The sequence below is a fragment of the Penaeus japonicus genome, unplaced genomic scaffold, assembly GCF_977035675.1.
Source record: "Penaeus japonicus unplaced genomic scaffold, GWHDUDI00000001_assembly GWHDUDI00000001, whole genome shotgun sequence".
Classification (NCBI taxonomy): domain Eukaryota; kingdom Metazoa; phylum Arthropoda; class Malacostraca; order Decapoda; family Penaeidae; genus Penaeus; species Penaeus japonicus.
The window spans coordinates 39799934-39807433 of NW_028234403.1; the positions used below are offsets into that span (position 1 = coordinate 39799934).

General features: G+C 37.0%; 1 protein-coding gene across 1 annotated transcript in view; it reads right to left on the reverse strand.

Annotated features, from left to right (window-relative positions):
• Positions 1 to 7500, reverse strand: part of LOC122265851 (glutamate receptor 4) — a 16825-nt gene that overhangs the window by 9049 nt on the left and 276 nt on the right. The gene's annotated exons all lie outside the window — the stretch shown is intronic.

The following is a 7500-nucleotide window of genomic DNA, read 5'->3' on the forward strand; positions in this document are numbered from 1 at the left end:
AATTATAACTTCAGATCATGAGTGGCAAAATCAAACTACTATTATCGATTTTTTCCAATTTCATAAATAATACCAAGAAAATATGATAAAAAATCAGTGATATTAGAATAAGAATAAAAAAGACGGATTATCCACTTTACAATGTAATTATCAAATTGTAGATAATCCACAAAACATTGCTGAAGTGTTCAATTACTACTTTTGCAATACTGCTCTAAAGATCAATAATAAACTATCCTTTTCGAAATGGATCCGAATTCATTATGTGAGAGATTCTATGCAATTGCCAATCACTGATGTTGAAGTTTTAAAAGAACTCAAAAGTGCGAACTTTGGCGTAAATGAAATTGCAGTCCCTTTATTAAAACTAAACATTATGTTATTTGCCCAAGTCAGTTGCAAGGGATCATTTCCAGCTAAGTTTACCCAGTCCTCATAGTTGGTTCTAATTATAACCCAAAAGACTACCACCCAATACCCAAACTTACAGGTTTTTTTTCGAAATAGTTGATTTAAAAAATCTGATGCATTATCTAAAGAGTAAAAACTCAACACAATTTTACTTTAAACGCAACCACACCTTTTTCTGGCTCTCACCCAAGTTTCATCTAATAAATACACTGCCCTTGATAACAATCTGTCAGTTCTGTCATTGATTTCACAACAGCCATCAATATTGTTAATGTTAAAATAATTTATATAATATATACTATTATGGTATTCGTGATCCTATTATCTAAGTGCAAAAACAGGTGACTATTTTAGAGAAAATATCTCTAGTAACAGTTATTCTTGGAGTCTCAAGATCTTTTGATTTACATAAATGACTTATCAAATATTTTTGCTAAATCATTATTATTATTATTTTTGCTGATGACATGACATTGTATTGCCGCGCATGTCTAAGTCGAACTGCGAGCTCCGAGGGTCATACTCAAAATTTTTTAACGTCCCCGCGTGACGTCACAGCACCTCGTAACTTAAGGATGGTTCCGAGCACTCGTACTGGTGTGAACCCCGGAAATAAGTCGTGCAAGTTCCGACTTGTGCAAGCAAGATATGTATAAATTGTTTTATTGACCGTCCTATACACAGCATTAGGTGTAATATCAATTTATATTGCCTCTGTATTTCACAAATATCCCCATTCTCCCAAACCACTTGGTAAAAAGAAAACAAGCAATTATAGGACAGCGTAGAATACGCCCGTCGTTTACCCAATGGAGTTGACGACAATACATATTGAATACATGATAGAGCTTTGGGAAATGAAGGCGTCTCGTCATAGACGAAGTTAGTATATATATATACACATATATATATATATATATATATATACACACATATATACATACTTATACATATATATATATATATATACATATATATATGTATATATATATGTATGTATATACATACACACACATACACACACACATACACACACACACACACACACACACACACACACACACACACACACACACACATATATATATATATATATATATATATATATATATATATATATATAATTCTACAGTGTGAGCGAAAGAGTGGTTTCTGTAATACTGAAACTAAACAACATATAAAGCCTAAAAATTATCCAAGTGTACGCTCCTACCAGCAGTCATAGTGATGTGCAAGCGGCTACCGATAGAGCAAAAACCCATTTTACCGTGATTATGGGGGATTTTAATGCCAAGATAGGAATAAGGGAAGATGGAGAAATATCGGTTGGGAAACATGGAATAGGCACCAGAAATGAGAGAGGGCAAAGACTGATAGAATTCGCCGAAGCTCGATCCCTTAAAATTATGAATACATTCTTCGAAAAGAGACCCGGGAGGAAATGGACATGGAAATCACCATCCGGCATTAAAAACGAAATTGACTTCATAATCACCAATAGGCGTGACATTGTACAAGACGTAACCGTTATCAATAAAGTAAATGTCGGTAGCGACCATAGACTGGTCAGGAGTAGAGTAAAGTTACAGCTAAAAAGGGAACGAAACAAGCTCATACAGAAGCCTCTCGTTAATCTAATCAACATTAAGAATAGGACGACGGAATTCAATATCAACATCCGAAACAAATACTCAGCTCTCGAAGATCTTGACATAGACCAAATGAACGACCAATTCAGTGAGATATTAACGGAAGCTGCACTTGAAATAGGGGGTAAGGACGAAAAAGAAATGTTCAGTAAGCTTTCGGTAGAGACAAAAGAGCTTATGAAACAGCGTAGGGACATGAAAATAACATCAATCAGAGACAAGATAGAATCAACAGAGCTGACTAAGACGATAAACAAGAAGAAGAAAGAGGATGTACGCAAATTTAACATACGAAAAATAAACGAAGCTCTGCTTGCCGGCACCAGCCTTAAGGCAACAAAGAGGAGGCTCGGAATAGGGAAAAGCCAAATGTATGCAGCAAAGAAACCCAACGGAGAGGCGACATACAATAAAAATGAAATTATCAAAGTAATAGAAGACTTCTATCGCAACCTATACCACTCAAAGGACCAACCACATACGGAGATAAACACAACAATTGGAGATGTTCCAAACATCACGGTAGAGGAAGTAAATAGGGCACTAAAAAGCATGAAAAGAGGAAAAACACCAGGAGAAGATGGCATGTGTAGATCTTATTCAAGACGCAGGAGAGATAGCGGCAGTAAAGCCGGCCAGTCTTTATAACAAATGTCTATGCGTCGGTAAAATTCCGAAGGCCTGGAAAAACGCAATAATAATTCTAATACACAAAAAGGGAGACACAAAAGACTTAAATAATTACCGACCTATAAGCCTTCTTTCAGTAATCTATAAACTGTTCACAAAAATCATCATAGCCCGTATCACCGATACATTAGATTCAAAACAACCCAGGGAACAGGCAGGGTTCCGCAGCGGATTCTCAACTACAGACCATATCCACACACTAGCTCAAATAAGGGAGAAAACAAACGGATATAGGAAGCCCCTGTGTATGGCATTCGTAGATTATGAAAAGGCATTCGACTCGGTACAGATATCTGCAGTACTGGATGCAATTCGTAAACAAGGAGTAGAGGAAATATACTACAGATTATTAGAGGATATATATAGAGATGGTACAGCGACAATCAAAATCCACGCAGAAACCAATAAAATACCAATAAAAAAGGGTGTTAGGCAGGGCGACACCATCTCACCGAAGCTGTTTACAGCCTGCTTGGAGGAAGTATTCAAGAAGTTAGATTGGGAGAAGAGAGGGATTAAAATAGGGAATGAGCACTTAAGCAATCTAAGATTTGCAGATGACATTGTTCTTTTCGGCGAGTCAGCAGATGAATTACAACAATTAATAAGCGATTTGAATAGGGAAAGTCTGAAGATTGGCCTTAAAATGAACATGATAAAGACTAAAGTCATGTTCAACTGACGAACCCCAGTTAAGCAAATACAAATACAGGGCGAGGTATTAGAAGCAGTGAACGAGTATGTATACCTAGGGCAACTCATTCAGTCGAGTACATCCTGCGAAGCCGAGATAAAACGGCGAATCAGGCTAGGTGCCTTCGGTAGACATAGTAATATATTACGAAGTCGGCTGCCGCTATGCCTAAAGAGAAAGATTTTTGACCAATGTGTCCTTCCCGTCATGACATATGGATCAGAGACATAGACTACGACCAAGGCACTCGAGAGGAAATTAGTAAGCGCCCAAAGAGGAATGGAAAGGCTTATGCTAGGAGTTAGCTTAAGAGACAAGAAAGGGCCCAATGGATCAGGCAACAAACAAAAGTAGAGGATATACTCAAGAGCATCAAGAAGAAAAAGTGGCAGTGGGCTGGACACATATATCGGAGACAGGACAACAGGTGGACAAAGAAAACAACAGAATGGGTAATACACGACACAAAGAGACCCAGGGCAAGACCAATGACTAGATGGCGGGATGAAATAGCAAAATTCGCGGGAGTAAACTGGAATTAGAGGACACAAGACCGGAATGACTGGAAAAAATTGAGAGAGGCCTACGTCCTGCAGTGGATTGATACAGGCTGATGATGATGATGATGATGATATATATATATATATATATATATATATATATATATATATATATATATATATATATGTATATATATATGTATGTATGTATATATATTATACATACAAACATACATATATATTTATATATACATATATATCTGTATCTCTCTATCTGTCTATTTATCTCTCCATCTATCCATCCAACTATTTATCTATCTCTGTATTTATAATCATCTATATCTCACTCTCGCTCTCTTTCCCCCTCCCTTTCTCTCGCTCGCTCCTGACCGTGGCCTCCAATTGGTAGTTACGTCTAAAAGGCTGACTGTTGATAGGCTAATTCGAATTGGTCCTGCCATCTGAGGGCATCCCATGGAACTACGGTTAGGATGTTTTCTTTCGGTTACGATATTTTATTTTTTCTCTGAGTATGGGAGATTTGCGACCTCGTAGGGACATCGTGCCTTACGAGAGCGTAAACCCGCTACGACGTCTTAAACTGCGAGAGTTTTGAGTATCCGGCCCCAGGAGTCTTGAACACCTAATATCCACTGCTATAGACTCACTATTAATACTGACAAAACTTTTAGCTGCTATTGCAAATAATAAAACCTATCACTTAACCAATCTTGGCAGGAATAACTCTAATATTAATAGAACAAATTCTCTTTCGATCAATTCAAAGATTTTGTTCTACATATACCAAAGTTTATTATGTTCACTTATACTCCCTCCTTGCTTACTGTAATTCAGTCTGGTGTACTATATATCCAGCCTACTTAATTCCACAAAAAAAAATCTCAGGAGAATAACAAACAATAGTCACCTCGATAATACACATCCCTTATCTAAACAAACGAATATTTTGAAATTAGATAGTGTATCTAAATTTACAGTAGCCACATTTATGTATGTGAATAGGAATAATTCACTGAATCTCCTCCCTTCTCATGATTACTTACTCGTCATCGTAACCTCTTACGTCCCTCTCCCCACCGTCTTTCAAAGTTACGTCATTTAGTACAGTCTCAGGCTCCGTAATTTGGTATTCAGGTTTTCCCTAGATTCAAGACTCACCATTCCTAAATATATTAAAAGAAAAAGACAAGGGAGACACATCATAAACACTTCTTAATGCAAATAACCAGGTACTCTTACACTACAATTATTTCGGTAATTTAAACTCTCACTAAGATTTGATAGAGTTATTTCTTCTTTATAATATAATAACATTTACAATGTGCCTATATTTGTAAGTATGTATCGTTTATCTATTTCGGCTGAAACGATTATGGACAGATTATTATTATTATTTTTTTTTAGATTAGCCATTGTGTTCATACCAATCTTCTATAAATAATATTTATCGTCGCCCAATGTGTAGCCTTTTTTTTATTTTTTATTATTATAAATCGCATACTTTCTTTTGCCCTTAGTTGTTTTCCTAAAAAGCTCTTCGTAAAAGTTAGCTAAAAGGCTAATACATATTCTCGTCAATATGTATGCAATGTATTTTCTTTGTGTTGTATTTTCTTTAACATAAATATATGTTTTAAATATCCCTAATGTTTGTGTGTGTGTGTGTGTGTGTGTGTGTGTGTGTGTGTGTGTGTGTGTGTGTGCATATATATGTATATATATATATATATATATATATATATATATATATATATATATATATATATATATATACTCAGTGTGATAGAAGTATTACAGTTTTATGGGAAGACAAAAAGGCAAAAACATCTTTTTCGTATGCATGTACTTTCGTAAACAATTATGAATAAAATAAACACCTGTGCTTACGACTGCAAGTACCACAACACACAGCAACCAAAATTGTACAAAACTGTTCTCATTCTGCACATCCTGTATCGTCGGTACTTTAGAATCAGAGGTTGGCAGCTTGCTGTGTTTGAAGATGGTGCTTGGTAAAGACCGTGGATGAGCACCCTTGACGACTATTGGCACCGGCGTGATGCCACCCGCCGTCAGACCAAAAATACGTTTGTTATGTATGTCACCTGTCCGAAACGAGTTAATAAGGAACGGACACTGATGCATGTGTGTTCGCACTTCACACACATATATATGTGTGTGTGTATGTGTATAAGCATAGAACTATTATAGGCTTCATAAATACTTGTCAAAGCATTTGAAAAGTTATCGTACATCGTGTTGTTGTATTTGAGACAATATTTAGCTGCTCCCGCCGTTTGATCAATCCAGGGCTCTACCAGAGTAAGTCTTACTAAGAACCATGGATAGAAACATATTCTTGCATCTTATTAGTGTCATTATTTATTCGACTAGGCAAACATTGGACATTTATGACGAATATTTATTTCTCCAAGGGTATCATTCACCGTTTGTTTTGCATTTACAAATTACCATTAGTATAGCTTTTTATTGAGTCTGTCATAGAATATTTTCGCCCACATTGATTTATCAATCTTCTCTTTCCATTTCGTATGAATGTCATGGTAGGAATTTGATATACATCTGGTTAGACATGAGAGGGAAATTACCATGTGTTTTGATATGTTATAAAATCCCAAACTTGAAGTTCGATTTCAACTCATTGCCTGTACTACCTGAATGGCTATATGAAGACACTGTCATCAGTATAGACACACACACCTTACATTTAACTATAAAATACTAATTGACGACTGCATGTAATTCATTCACGTAACACTCTTGTCTAGTGTACCAACCGCTCAACCCTTCGTAGCAACCGTCAGGCTAGTACAGTGGTAGTGGGTCAACATCACATCCCCGTGGTCAGCAGATCGAGTCCCACCCAAGCTGGTGAGTATCCTCTGTCGCCTGGCGGTCACTGCTGTAGCTCGGTCCTTACACGGTGGGTAAGGACCAAGCTCAGACTGACACACAGTAAAGACTCGCTGACACAGGCCGGGCTCACCATATTGGCCATAACCCGGGCGGAGTAGCTCCGCATATCTGGCTTATCCTTATCCCCTTGTAGCTAAAATGCGTGTCCTCGCTACATATCCGGCCGACTGTACAGTCCCCTCCACCAAGACGATTAAAGGAGTGTATTTCGGATTTTAGAGTCGAATCTAGCGGTTCCCGCATTGCCAAGGCTGAGAGGTGAACTTGGTAGTGGTAAAACACGAAGATAAACAAAGAATTATGTCATGATCGCTTCTCTTTGCTAGCAGTAAGGATTTGTCGCCTGACCCATTTTCACCAGTGTGAAAAACAATTAATCAAAAATAAGTCTATAATAATATCATGATACCTGTGCCTATCACATATCACAACTAGCCTATTTCATCAAAATAGGTTGATCATGGGGACTGCGAAATAGTAGAGACAACCACCACTAAAACCTTTTTGGTGATTAATGCTGTATAAGACATTAAATTCGTTTTGATATTTTAAAACATCGAAAAATCGACAACTAACTCGCCGACTACCATCAGCAGAA